The sequence below is a fragment of the Catharus ustulatus genome, chromosome Z, assembly GCF_009819885.2.
Source record: "Catharus ustulatus isolate bCatUst1 chromosome Z, bCatUst1.pri.v2, whole genome shotgun sequence".
Taxonomy (NCBI): domain Eukaryota; kingdom Metazoa; phylum Chordata; class Aves; order Passeriformes; family Turdidae; genus Catharus; species Catharus ustulatus.
The window spans coordinates 66,319,690-66,333,622 of NC_046262.2; positions in this window are offsets into that span (position 1 = coordinate 66,319,690).

Genomic DNA, 13,933 nt, shown 5'->3' on the forward strand with positions numbered 1-13,933 from the left:
TTCTTTTTTCTTTTGAGAATGTCCCTTTCTTCTCCCGCTCTGTCCCGGGCTTCCTTGCAAGAGTGAAACAGACACAGCCCTTACACAGTTCTAACCACAGTTAAAACAGTTGCACGGTTCTAAAACCACAATTCTGACACAGAACAGCAGCTCAAAATTTATTCCTGGGCCCTGCACATCTTCCAGACTAAGGGAGGCAAAGGCCAATTGGTGCTCTCACAGCCTATTATTTCTTTTGCTTCAGCCAGGGGGACTGAGGTTCTGGCATGGGCCATTCAGGAAGATCTGGCAGCTGCATCAGTTGCCAAAAGTCAAATAGCAGGTGACACACAAAAGCTGTGAACTTTTCTCACTTGTCCTGATGTGGTTCTGGTTACTTTCTGTTTCACCTATAGCTGGCTGCATTAACGTAATTTCAAAGTTTTCCCTTTCTCTGGTGTGACATAGCTAAGTGGAAGATATGACATGCAAGTTGCATTGGGTTTCCCCCCACCAACTGTAAATTAGGTCAGGAAGTGTAAATTACAAAATATGAGCAGATCTTTCATCATCTGAGCTATTCTGCCAAATCTGAAATTCATGCCATCATCATTCTTGCTACAACTCTCAAATGTCAGCCCCAGAAAGTTCCAGCTTCAGGGCAGGTGGAGAGTTGATGACTGTAAGTGATGGATTCATCAGTTCAGGGGGGTGGTTGGATGGATGTCAGCCTGTGGCCAGCAAGTTGGGCCAGGCTGGAGGCCTGATTCCTGAGATTCTAAGTTGCAAAGGCCAGTGACAGACACTTGGATACATGCCATGCCCCATGATATGCCCCTGTAACACATCGTAATGAATTCCATTGAATTCTGGAAGGTGTCTCAAAGCTCATTCTTCAGGTATCCTGTTACTCAGACCAGGAGAGGCAGGAGAAGATCGATAGGCAGCCAGAGATCATAATTTCTGACCATCACCTTGCAGCTTTTAGTAATCTGTGGAGGCAGCTGGAGCTGGCCATTCTCTGACTCTGGTAGAACAGGTCCAGTTTCCATAGGAAGCAGGATATCAAACAGTTCAGTCATCCATGGCTCTGAACTACAGGGCCCATGAAAGGAATATGAAATGGGTTTTGGGGGTTTTGGTTGCAACAATTACATTTGCTTGAGAGGCCTTAAGCAGATCTTACCCCTGAAGGTTTCCAGCTACACATGGGCTGTGCTCTACAATGGAATAGCCATGCCACTGTGTTACTCTGTTCCTCATCAAACAGCTGGACCTCTGTGGTGGGCTGGTCCTGACTGGATGCCAGGTGCCCACCAAAGCTGCTCTATCACTTCCCCCCACAAATGGACAGGGGAGAGAAAACATAAGGAAAGGTTCAGGAGCTAACAACAGAGATCACTCAGTGCTTACCATTACGGGCAAAACAGACTTCACTTGGGTTGAATTTGCTACCAGTCAAAATCAGAGTAAGATAATACGTAAAACAATTCCTGAAAACACCCTCTCCCTACCCCTCCTGCCTTCCCAGGCTGAACTTTATCCCCAAATCTCTACCTCCTTCCTCAAGTGGTGCAGGGAGATGGAGTGGGGTTTATGGTGAGTTCATCACATGTTATTTCTGCCACTGCTTTCTCCTCAGGGAAAGGAGTCCTTCCCCTGCTCCAGTGTGGGTCCCCCACATGGGGATCACAAGGATCACAAGTTCTACTAGAAACCTGCTCCAGCATGGGCTCTTCTCTCCATGGATCTGCAGGTCCCTGCTGGGACCCTGGTCCAGACTCCTCTCAGGTGCCCATTTGTTCCAGCATGGGGAATCTCAGTCCTGACACCTGGAGCAACTCCTCTCTCACCTTCTGTCGGTGTCTGCATAGTTGCTCCTTTCACATATTCTCACTCCCTTCTTCTCTGGCCAGCTCTCAGTTAACTCAGTTAACTCTCTTCTCAGTCAATTCTTCACAATAACTTTTTTTCCTGTTTCAAGATGTTATCACATATTCGTTACTACCATGTCTGAGTGGCTTGGCTTGGCTTTGCCAGCAGTGGGTCCATCCTGGAACCAGATGGCATTGGCTCTGTTGGACGTGGGAGAGGTTCCTGGTAGCTCTTCACAGAACCCATCTCTGTAGTGCCCCCATTAGCAGAACCTTGCTGTGTAAACCAAATACAACCTCCCAATGGGCTGGAATTCCTGATGCTTACAGACAGTTGCAAAGAGAACTTTTTCTTCCTTTGCGCTCTGTTTCCATCCTTTCTCTGTGTCTGAGCTCTCCTTTGGTGCCTCCCACTCACTGCACTTCTCTAACCCTAACACTGCATCTCCATCTGCTCCCTCAGGCTGTGGCTGGCAGCCTTCCCAGCTCCCCTCCCTCTCTCTTTTCCTTCCCTGCCCAGGTGTGTGTAGGCACTTTGCTGTGCAGCAAACTGAATACACCTCCTGAAGAGAGGACAGAGGGAGTGCATACCATGTAATCCTCCACGGTTTCACCTGTCAATGTACAAAAGCAGAAAATCTCAGTTCAGTGAACTAATAAACTGACCGACAACTGCAGCTGTAGAAGGGAGGGAGCCTTTGCCTTAGGTGAGTGTCACGAGCCTGCAGGTTCAGCACAGCCTTGCTTCCCTGGGCTGGGCAGGTCTAGGGCAAAGCCTCAGAAAGAATGTGGCCTTAAAAACTGTGTGGGCTTTGTGGATTCACCCCTTGGTTTTAAGGAGGTCTTGGATCTCCCTTCTTTTTGGGTTCTGTGTTTAGCAGGCTTAAATAGAGGAGAAAATAAAGGAAAATCCCAGACAGAAAATTACACAAAATTGAGACTAATGTAAATACTTTGGGGCAAAACACTAGCATGGGGAGACTTGTTGCTATTCTCCAAAGCATGCTTTAGAAAATCCAAAACTTGAAGGTAATTAAGAAAGCACAACAGAGGTGCCAGATTACTTCTGCTGTTTTGCCACAGGCCAAAGCTCTCCAGCATCTGCAGTTCAGATTAAGTAAGAGCTGACTGGGAAGGAAGTATTCCAGTATCTTTCTCTCATCACTGTAACTTCTTGAGGAGAAATGGAGATTTAACTCCATGTGCTGGGCAGCTTGATTGATCTCAGGAATTAACAACTCTCCCTTCTCACCTATAATGTCTCTGTTACAGAGTGGCTGTGGGTGTTGGACAAAATGCTTTATTAACAACTATTCTGACGCCTGTTTCCAGGTACCTGAGAGCACACACTGTGGGTAGAGACAAACTCAGCCAAAACCAGCTGTACAAATGATTGCACATCTCATTATGCATCTTGAGCCCTCAATATCCCCCTTGAATTCCCTCTTGCCTTTCTGAAGGTGCTGGAGTCTCACTGATTGTATATTCTGGAGATTTTAAGGGACATTTTTGCCCATGAGCTGCAGTCTGGGAATAGCCATGCGGGCTTTCCTGTGCTTGTGCAGCTGTGGCTCTGACAGCATGACTCACAACAAGCTTTTCCCAGTGCCTTACCAGTTAATTCTTTCAGTTTCTTTAAATGAGACATGGGGCAAATGTGACTCATTGTCATTTCTGGAAATGACAGACTTGTAAAGTGGGGCCCAGGGGAGTGTCTGCCTTGTGCCATGCAGCTGGGATCAATGGGCAATTGCCTCTCGACTTCACTCCCGTTCCCTTCTACTTTCAAAACTAGCATTGCCACTTGAGTTTTGACAGCCAATACCAGGAAAGACTTTCTGTTTTTCTCTGTTGATTTTGTGTGAATATTCTGTCTAGAAAGAAAGACAAATTGCTTGAACAGAAGAACTTGTCAAATTTTATGCTGGTGTTTCTTTATTAAAACCACATACTTGGATTCCTCTCTGCACACATCAGTCTTGCAAGAAGATCCAGGGGGGCAAATCCCTCCTTCTTGGGTAGATCCATGGCTGCTAGAACTGGTCACTGTGGTGCTGACAGCTGCACTAGTGCATCACATGGACAATTTTGTGCTGTTTCTGACTGCTCCATACCACTGCAGCAGCAGCAGCAGCAGTGCCTCCCTGGAGCAGGGATTCCGCAGCAGAATGTGTCCATCTGGCTTGCGACTGGTGCAACACCTGCAGCCCGACCTTTTGGTGGGTGGCTCTTCCCTGGTACCTCCCAAATTAAGACCATGTGGACCTTCTGCAAAGCTGCTGCTTCCCTCTGACAGTCTTCATGTTCTGCATTAGCACTGGAGCTAGTCCTGCCCAAACTTCTCCAGAAGCAGAATGAGCCATCTTTGCTATCAGAACACACAGAGAGCACTTTGGGGGTCTTTGCCCCATTGCTCTGTAACACAAAGGGTCTGGAAGAACTTTTGAGCTTTTCGGGCTGTGAGTTTACGAGAGGTGAAAAAAAAAGTGGACAGAACAGAACACAACAGGGAACTTCATTTTATTCTTACTCCCTAAGGTCTAAGTCAGGGCTTTCCCAGGGGGAGTGTGTGGTACCCAGTCACAAAATGGGCAGACCACTGAGAAAATAATTGGAAGGATGAACCTGCCCTAACTGGACAATTTTGCCCAGACAAGGAGGCTTAGGCGGGCTTCCAGGCTGTTTCATGCACAGCATTCCCCATGGTCACAACTAATAATTTTATGTGGCTTGCATGTCCTTATGGGAACACAGCTCAACGGAAAAAAGACTACACACATAATTAAATGTAGCCCTCCCAAGTGACTGCTCTGCTTGCAAGGTGGGTGAAAATGATGAAACTTCAAGCCTCTGGGCTTGCAGCAGACTGTAGTCACTGCAAACTTTGACACAGGAGCTTAGCTTTTACAGAGGTTCACAAAAAGCAGGCGTGGTTTCTGCCCCCTCTGGTCACCTCCCTGTGCTTACTGGTGGGCTAGGAGTGGCTCGCACAGCCCCCAGCAGGGACACAGTTTGTGAAGACTGCAGGTGGGTTTGGCACCCTCGACATCTCTGCCCTGCGTGTTTGCCAGTGCCGAGGAAGGAGGACACAAAGGACAACAGTGCACACAAAGCTGTGTCCTTGTGACTTGGTCACCCCAGGGTGTGGGTGTAGTAAGCACAATGTTCAAGGCACTGAAGGGAGAACCTGGGCAAACAGCAGTGAGGTAGTGTCTGAGACCACAGAGCAAATATTTGCCTGCAATGCACTAAGGCAGATAACTGAAAGGCAGCCAACAAAGGGTGGAGGAGTCTGGTGGAGACAAGGCCCTGCTTGTTTGCTCAGCAGTGCAAAGGACATAAATGCAAAATTAGGGCCATCCAGGCCTCTCAAGAAGCTGTAAAAGGTGAAAAACAAGAGGGGACCTGTTAGAGCCAGTATTCACGTGCCTAAATGCCCTCTGAGCACTGGTAGCTCACCTACCTCTCATCTGCTGGCTTGTACCTCTGAGAAGCAGCTTTCCAGGCAGGGACAGAGAGGTTAAAGGCTTTTCTGTGCTGTCTCTTTTGCTCCACATCTGCAGAAGGAGCTGAGCTTTGGCTAGGGAGACTGGGGTGGGGGGCAAACACAGCTGTCACCAGCTCCTCATCCCATCTTGAACTTCCAAACTTCACAGTTTGCATGGTCAAAATTAATTTACCTCCTGCTGGACCTGCATTAGGTTTTCCATCATCCAGTCAGTTGGGAGCCTTTGTTACCTGATAAGGATGCAAGAGCAAGATGCAAGAGCAGATCATGCCCTTCCCACCAAAGGCAGAATTAGACCCCCTTACGGTCAAGGAATCAGATATTAAAAGGCAGAAAATATTTTTGTGATGCTTTGTTTTGAGTAACAGCAAAACTCAGGCTGTCTGGATCAGACAGATGTTTGGGCTGGTGCCAAGTTGGTGAGATAATTTTTTGTTGTACCTGGTTTTGCTGTTTACAAAACCCATGTTTATCCTGCTTTCTCAGACAGATTTGGTAGCACAGGGGAGGCTTAATCTCAGTGGTAACAGCTGACTTGGCCCCAGAAGTGGGTGTTTTGATGTAACTGTATCTTCCTCAGTATCACTGGAGCAAGAAGCCCTGGCTCTCAGCAAGGAAGTGACCACAAGGGCATCCCCTCTCACCCCACTGACCCTCTCCCAGAAGATGGTTTCTCTTCAGGTTTCTTCTGCTCATCTTTTTGCTGTGAAAATCCTTGTTGAGTCAGACATCACCTTCATGTTCAGAGGTGAACTACCCTTCAAGTGAAGCCTCCTGGCCTCTTTGGAAATGAAAATGTGCTGGATGATACACTCCAACAACTGGAAAGAAATTATGTGCCTGAGGAATGGTTCACCTTCCATCCCTGGACTGGATAACCTTTCCTTCCTTCAGTAACAAGGGGAGAACACAAGGTAGGTAGCCCCAGTGAAGGGGCCAGCCACCATGACATGCCCTGCTCTCTGTGTTGTTGCCTTTCTCCCTATCTCTGGGCTTCATGAGGAAAAGCCTGCCCTTCAAAGGCATCTATCTCACACCCATCCAAGAGAAACCTGGGAAAGAAGGGCCAATGGTACTGTGGGAATGAAGATTGTTTTCTTAACTGATCAGCACTTCCTACTGGGCTGTTTTGCTCTCCCTTCTTGTCCCAAAAACTGTTGCAAGCTGGAAACATTCTGCAGAACTGCTTGTTCAAGGCTGGTGAGACTGTGGAGCCATTTGACACAACTCGCTGGCTGACTGCAGCAGATACCTTGGAAAAGAGTACGGCATGATAAACTATCTTCTTCCAGCTACTGCTGACAAGCGTTTGGGAACTTTTGGAGGGAATGGTTGTTCTGAGGCTTCCATGTTTATCAGTTCTTAGGGAACTAGTGCCTCAGGTTTGTTTAGAAGCTTTGGGGAACTCTACAAACTCTAAACATCACCAGTTCTGTCAGTAGAGAGTAACTGCTCATCCTTTTGCTGAATTTAGAAACTGTGCTCTGCTAACTCCTTGTGGTGTCACCCACACCTGGTGGCTTCAAAAGAAGTGAATAGTGTTTTTTCTGTCACATTTACCATCAAAGTCCTGTTTTTTTAAGATATCTGCTATACCCTCTCTGTTTAGCAGGTTAAGGATCCTAGTACCTTTGCTGTGTCCAGGCAGAGAGCTACGCTCTACTTCCAGCTTCCCTGTCACTCCACCCATTTTGACATGGCGAGGTGGAGGGCTCACAGTGAAGAAGACTGAGAATTCTCCAGTCACATGCACTAGAAGATTAATGGATCTTTTTAGCCTTTCTCATAATTCTCTACATTTTATTTACTTTTCCAACCACTGCTGAGCACACCAAAACATTCATTGCAGCTCTTGGGTCTCTTCCTGAGTGGCAACAGCTGACATGGAGTTCATCAGTCAACACCCAAGGACTGCTGTTGCCCCCTGCCCACTACTTCATGTTCATCAGAACTGCATTTCATCTGCTAATTTATTGCCCAGTTACTCTGATATTGTGGGCACATTCTGATGTTGTTGAATAGAGTGACACAGCTTGTTAGACTCCTGTCTGCCAGTTAAACCTTGGAAATATGAGTAAGGAGAGCAAGATCCCTGAGCTTGCAAAGAGTCTGAAATAAGAGCATAAAGGTATAATTATCCTGTCCTCAATGAAGCCACTATTGCTACTTGTCAGAAAAACAGAGATGAAAGATTGATATTCAGAGATCTACCAATCCACTGTTGTTTGAGTTGTTTTTCTTTTGGGTCAGCCTTGGATCTGGTTATGCCTTTGGAAAGCCTAAGGCTGCTCCAAATGCTGGATTATACTTCAGCACCCAGTGTTGTTGCTGGGGAGTGGTGACTTTCCCCATAGCAGATGGAGCACTCATGTGACACTCCATACACTATGTATCATCTATTTACATCTTTTTTTACATCAGCAACAGATGGCTTGGCATAATTATATTTTTTAAATTAGGGGGAATATGTATCTAAAACTCCACACATTTTCTAGAGCCTAAGGTTTTTACTTTTGCAGCACCAATGCTGAGGTCTTCAGTGGAAGGCCCTCCCTTATCCTTCCATCACCCTCCATGAAGAGGTGTCACACTAAACATGCAGGTAGATACAGCATAGCAGTAAGCAAGCAGAAACTCCCCCAGTCATTCAAAGGGGAGAGGAGAAGGCAGCTTGGAAAGAAGCAAGACAAAAGGGAGAAGAAACAGAGTTATGGGCAGCAGTAGGAGAGAAGGGGAAAAGGAGAAGCACTATGGCTGACAAACCATACTTTCAAAAGCTAATGAAACTCAAGTCCTACAAAAGCATAACCTTGCTTCAGAAACATAAAACCTAGCAAAACATGAGTTCAGCAGTTTGTTTCTTCATGTTCCTTTCTTTTTTTTTTCTTTTTTTTTTAATATATAAGGCTATAAGCATAGGGTCTCTGATATTGATTTGTTCTCAGGAAATGTAAGACTTGTTGAAGAAGGGTAAAGCAAACCAGGATTTTTCCATGCTCATGTGACTCCCAAAGCTGGGGCTGTAAGCAGGGTGCCAGGTTGGTTTCATTTAACTGACTGCTGATGCTGTCAGAAGAAAATAAGAGGCACTTGTTAAGACTATGGGAAGAGATACAGGATAGATCACAAGCAGCCAAAAAACTGAAATCTCTTTATCAGACCACGTTTGTCCAGAAAGTAAAAGGTCTTTGAACAACAAAGAATGAAATACATCCTCAAAATTGCCAAATGAATCATCATCCTTGTGCACAGTGTCAAACCTTGTGTACTGCAATGTGCAAAGCTGCTGCCTTTTTTGGGGAAGGGACTGGGGCTTAGTGGGAGTGGGGTTTCAGAGCAGGGCAGGAGAATGCAGTTGAGACACAGGGGGTTTAATCTGCATTCCTTACGGCTAAGGGCTGCATCAGAGGGGAGTCATCTATGGGACCACATCTGTCCACAAACATCATTGCCACAGTATAGGCAAGTACATGATCTTTCTAGTGCCAACAGGAAGAATTGGGTAGAAAATATTTTTGATTGCAACCCTCCCTGTGAAACATCTCTCGGGAAATGGCCCATGGGCAATACCAAGATGTGCAGACAGAGCTCTGGGCAAAGGCTGTGGTACTATTGGCTTGGTAGCCAATGACCAGTGTGTTCTGTGTTTGTAAGGAGGTCTTTTCCAGCTCAGGCATGTACACTTGCTGTGTGAGATGTCATTCTTTTGCTAGATTATTTTGACCCATGGACCTTTGCTGCAGTATATCAGATGATGTGCCTACTGGTTCTTGCTTGGTGTTTCTCAGCAAGCAAACATGGTATGGTGGGTGGATGCAAAGCTAGTTTACATTTTTACGCTACTTTTACTCCTCTGTAAATCCTACTCAGTAATGACTAATCCCTAAGTTGATTCCCCTTTCCCATTCGATTATTTTATTTTTGCTAAATTTCAGTACTTGATAAAATTTAACCCTTTAGGGTCTTACTGTTGTGATTTTTCACATTCTATATGGAGAAGTGGCTTGCTCTAAGGCAGTACCCCAGTGGAGATTAAAGGACACATCCCTTCCAAGAAAGCATAAGTGCTTAAGGAAAATGTACAGAAAGTACAGATTGAAAAAAGAAACTATGGCAGACACCTACAAGGAGTCAGTTGAGACACCTGTGTACAGGCATTCTATCCAGAGGAGCCCACCTGTCCGGTGTCTATTCCTGAATTCTTCCCATAATGTCAGGGACGGCTTGGGCGATGCAGTCTCTACTTACCTGACATCATCTTTATCAAGATCAACACTACCCAGGAGTCACTCGGTAGTGACTGGCTGAAGCAAAGAGAACAGAAGAACAGAAGCAGGCTCATGAAAAAGGTTGTACAACCACTTCATTCCTGCTGGGCTTTGGTCACTCCATCAGCAGCAGCTCAAAGAAGCAACAGACATGCTGAGAAGCCAGGTGGTCCTCAAAAATGCTGGAAAGCCCTGCAGCAACATGAAGGAGCACAGCATGAGGACAATCCCACCAACTCACAGGGGTGGAGAGCCAGCTGCCACCACTAGCTCAGCCCCGGCCCCAGGGATTTGCTTTCCTCTCCAGTGTCTGCTGAAGCTGCTCTGCAGTGCTGAGGGAACAGTGGGGCACATCTTGCTTTGCTGCAGCTCCTCTCCATTGGCTCACCAATGCTGAGAGCCAATGCCCAGCCTGCAACTTCATCCTGGCCTTGCTTTTTGTCTGCCCCACACTCCTCATGGGATCATCATGGGCCTCTGTTTGGATCTGATCTGACTACTCATACCTTACTGGGGTTGTTGTTTAGGGATTTTCTGGCCAGCTAGAGGTCCCCTGAGCTGCCTCTCTTCTTCAAAGGGTAAAGATCTCCCTACTTCCTTCTTCCATTCCTGGCAATGAGACACCAGCAATCATGGATTATGAGATGTTTCAGCTATCCCCTACACCCTTTGCCCCAGATCTACCACAGCATCTGCAGTGCCCCTGTGAGTCACTGAGGCAGTCATTGAGGGCAGCAGCCCACAGCAGAAGAGGAGGTAGAACAGGAGAAGTTCTGCCAGAGCTGAGGCAGTGTGGCTAATTCTACTTCTGATCTGGACCAGTAAAAAATTATTATCAGTAACCTGTTTGTTCAGAGCAAAATTAATCAAAAGCGAAAATCTGAATCCAGGGAAGGGTTTGCCCAGAAGGTCAGAATGGGAAATTCATGGGATTTCCAGAGAAGCGGCTTTGTTGGCACCATGTTACCAGTCCTTGTGGTTTTAATCAAGTGTCTTACATGATAGGTTTCTTTCCTAGTTTTTGCAGTTGCAGTATGATTACTGAGTTTTCTCTTCTTCTTTTCATATTGAAGCAATCTTTGCTTGTGGGAGCTGTGAAAGAAACCATGAGAAGAAGAACCCCAGGGGCTCAAAATACCTATATATAAATAAAGGTTAGCACCACAGAGATTATTTTCAAAGCAATGCTCTTTTTCATCAAGAAAAGACTTGTACCTGACAACCTCAGTGACACAGAAAACCAGTCTCTCCAGATGTGACTGAAACTGAATGCAACAGCTCCTTAGGCTCTTCTCCAGCCTCCCAGGCGCAAATACAGCCTGCCAAACTAGGAGGTCCGTGTGCTTCTTCTGCTGCTTCACTCTCCACTTGCAGCTACCAAACCAGGAGGCAATACTAAGGGAAGTTACAGGTGTAAGGGAGAAGTCTGCCAGACTTCACATCCTGCACCTTTTCTTGGAAAAGGCAGCAGACCCAGGATGCCTAGCTCCTTGCATGGACAGGAGGCAGAACCACAGAGCTGTACTGAACTGTCTTCTTCAGGTTGCTGCATGAGGAGTTTAGCCCTTTAATGACAGACATGTCTACGTTCCTTCCTGATGCATGTTCTGTGAGATGCAAGAGCATGAAGGGGTTGGCTGGAAGGGATATTCAGGGGTAAGGTGTGAACTGTTGCAGTATATAAGCAAATGACTCATCAAATTTTTTTTTTTGTGATCTTCATTTTGGTACTTACAGAGAAGAGTAAGAAAGTAGGAGGGGAATGAACAAACAGCCAAATCCTGCAAGGAAAAGAGAAATGAAACTAGAGCAGCTTCAGGTCAGATTGGCTGGATGCCGAAGACCATAGATGGGGTGAAAATACAAACTGTCATAAACTAGCAAACTGATGAGGCACATTTTGGGTCAGCCTGCATTAAACTGATTACCATGACCCTCCTTAGAGCCCACACATAATAGCAACACCATATCAGACAGCATCAATCCCTGGTAACTAGATGGTGAAGAAATCAGGAAGAACAAAAATGTGACCTTCTGCTCTGGAGAGCAAGGACACATCCCATGGAATGATGGGAAGCCTATCCTTGAAAAAGATGGTTTACTCAGTAGTACTTGACTACCCTGTATAAAGTGTGGATTATTTTCAGGTTTTGTTGCATCCCCATTGTGGTAAAAGAAGAAATGAGTTTCCAGAATGAAGATAAAAGGGGGAAGGGGTAGAAAACAACTCTTGACTGTGAAGCACAGCATATGCTAGTGTGAAGCTGAACAGCTTTTCATGAAACATATTCTAGCCAAGTTACTACTAATACCTGATACACCCATGGTTCCTCATTAGTTACCTTCCAGCAATGAGCAATAGACTCAATATTATCAATTATGTTCCTTTCCTCTCTCCTTCTCTCCCACAAATTAATCATCTGTTAATCATGAGAAACAGTCCTCTACTTGGAAAATATCAGACAAACAAGGAGTTTTGCCAATAAAATGGAATATTATAGTAAATAATCATTAAGGTGTCCTGAAATAAGGTGTAGCCATGTTATCCCATGGATTTCAAACACTGCTATTTAGCAAAATTCCTGGGGAAAGGTAAGCTGGTCAAATCTACCAGCTGACGCATACAGGTAATGTGTGTCAGAAACATCATGAGCAATAAAGACTTGGTCAGATCAAGCTTCCTTGGTCTCACATGTATTAAGACCCAGACAAGCTGCCTTGAAAGCAGGCACCTTTTCATTGCCCTGCCCTTTCCCCGAGCAGGACTAGCTGTGCAAAAAGCAGTCCCTACAGGTGTTGGACTGCCTTCAGAGACCTCCCAGGAGAGTTCTCACAACACAAAATCCCCTTTGGCAAATTTGTTCCAGTCTAAGTCTCATTTGCCATCACTCAAACTCCAGCCATATGCATTTATCCAGTCATATCTAATACAGGAAATACAGTCCTGTTTTAATGCAAATAAAGACTTGTATCTTCCTCAATCTATCCTATAGTCAAAATACTAGTTTCTTCAACCTTTATTTATGGATTTATTTTACAGTCTTGTCATAATGCTTGTGCCTTCCACCTACCATTAGCATAAACAAAGAGAGAAAAGATATTCATATATCCTCATACAAGTACCAATGAGAGTATATTACATAGTTAGAAATTTACTTTAGGAGGATCCTTTTTGTTACCCCCGCAACCTTCCATACCCTTTGATTTCACCTGTTCAATACAGCAGCCCTAATATTTGACATGAAGGTTGTGAATAGAAATCCCCATGGTAAGATCTGAGATTACTTAGGCACAAACAAAATGTACCTGTGATAGACTTTTGTGTAGATACCAAGGTGACAAACATCTCACATAAGGCAGCACAGTTCAGAGCAGGGACATACGAAGAGGATGAATCCAAGTTGTAAAAATTCAACTCTGTTAAGCTCCTGCTTTTTTCCTGGTTTTGCAGTATTAATTAATTATTACTTGGATAGGCTTCTCATGCCCTGAATAAAAAAATAATCCTCAACTTATAGAAAGCACCTCTACTTACCACAATGTCTAATGATGTGCTGTCCACATGGAAGCAGGACATTGAGACCTATCTCTGCTCTAAACCTCTATAGGTCCTTAAGTTGAGTGAATCATAGACTGAACGAAATTCAGCAGCTTCTTCCCCAGTTTAAAAACCACAGTACACACAACAGGGAAGAAGGCAACCTACTAGGACACACCATCTCAAAGAAACAGGGATAGTAAGACTGACTGCTCTATCTCCATGGAACTAGTGCCCATGTAGTTTTCAGTATGGGTGACTAATAGGTAGTTTTCTGTTTGGCTGACAGCTGGAAGCAGAAAATCTACCCAAACCTGCAACTGAGTAACAGACCTCCTAAAAAATCTATGTCCTTTTGCAGCCTTGGCTGAGGAACTTCCAAGGGTTTAGCTGAGCTTTCCATGGCAAGCACATGGGCATCACGTGTAAGGACAAGCGTAGCATATACTTACCAAACTTTCAACCTGATTTAATAATATCTTACCTATTGTGCAATTACACATTTTTCCATAAACACTGGAACTGTGTACCAAAACAGACCACAGAGTTAACAAAAGACTTGGCCCAACTTGGCACTGAACTTCCCAGTTATGATTTGTTAAGACATTTCTTAGCAGAATGGATCATGTCTTCCTGATGTCCAGGGCCCTTTCACAACATGAATTAAGAAAAGCCCAGGACTGCAGCAGAGTCACATCCAGTTCTTCCAAGTCCAATCTTCATCCTTCCTACAAACTTACAGAGACTATTTTCTGTTTGCTTACAT